This window comes from Urocitellus parryii, chromosome Y (assembly GCF_045843805.1).
Source record: "Urocitellus parryii isolate mUroPar1 chromosome Y, mUroPar1.hap1, whole genome shotgun sequence".
In the NCBI taxonomy this organism is placed as follows: Eukaryota; Metazoa; Chordata; class Mammalia; order Rodentia; family Sciuridae; genus Urocitellus; species Urocitellus parryii.
Window position 1 is genome coordinate 17,032,559 of NC_135548.1, and position 933 is coordinate 17,033,491.

Sequence of the window (933 nt, forward strand, 5' to 3'; positions counted from 1 at the left end):
GGTGCTGGGGCTGAGGCTCGGTGGTACAGCACTTCCCTCTCATGTGTGAGGCATTGTATTTGATCCTCTGCACCACATGCAAATAAATAAAATAAAAGTATTGTGTCCATCTACAACTAAAAAAAATTAAGTATTCAATTCTACATAAAGCATAAGACATTAATATGATGCATGGATTTATACTTATAATTTCGTAGAACCCTCAAATCATTTTATCAATTATTTTAAGTTTTTTTTAGTAACGGAAAAAATATGAAGTGGTGAGTTTTCTTACGCTTTAAGCAAATATTAACCAGTGCTAACATGGGAATTTTCTAGATTTACACACTAAATCTTTGTCATTGTATTAATTCTGAAAATACACTTTCATTTAAACACACTCTATATCAAGAGTTGGCTTACCAGTGAACTTATAGCTCCAATTGTTTAGCCTTCCACTGTCTCTTAGAAACCACTATTTTGTTTTTAGTTTTCTCTGTTTTGCTTTCCCCATAATGTTGGAATCATACAGTAGGTATTCTTTCAGATTGATTTCTCTTGCTTACTAGTAACATACACTTAAGTTATTCCGTGTTTTTCATGACTTGATAACGCCTTTCTTTTTAGCCTGAATAATATCCCACTGTCTGGATGTATCACTGTCTGGATGTATCATTACTAAAGGACATTTTGGTTGCTTTTAAGTCTTGGCAATTATGAGTAAATCTACACACTGCTATATGCAGGTTTCTGTGTGGATGTAAAATTTCAACTTACATTGGGTAAATTACAAAGTGTGCAACTGCTGGGTCATATGGTAAGACCATGTTCAGTTTTGTAAGAATTCGCCAAACTGTCTTCCAGAGTCACTACCATTTGCATCCCCACCAGCAATGTTGCACCATATCCTTCCCAGCATTTTTTGTGTCAGTGTTTTAAATTTTTACCATTCTA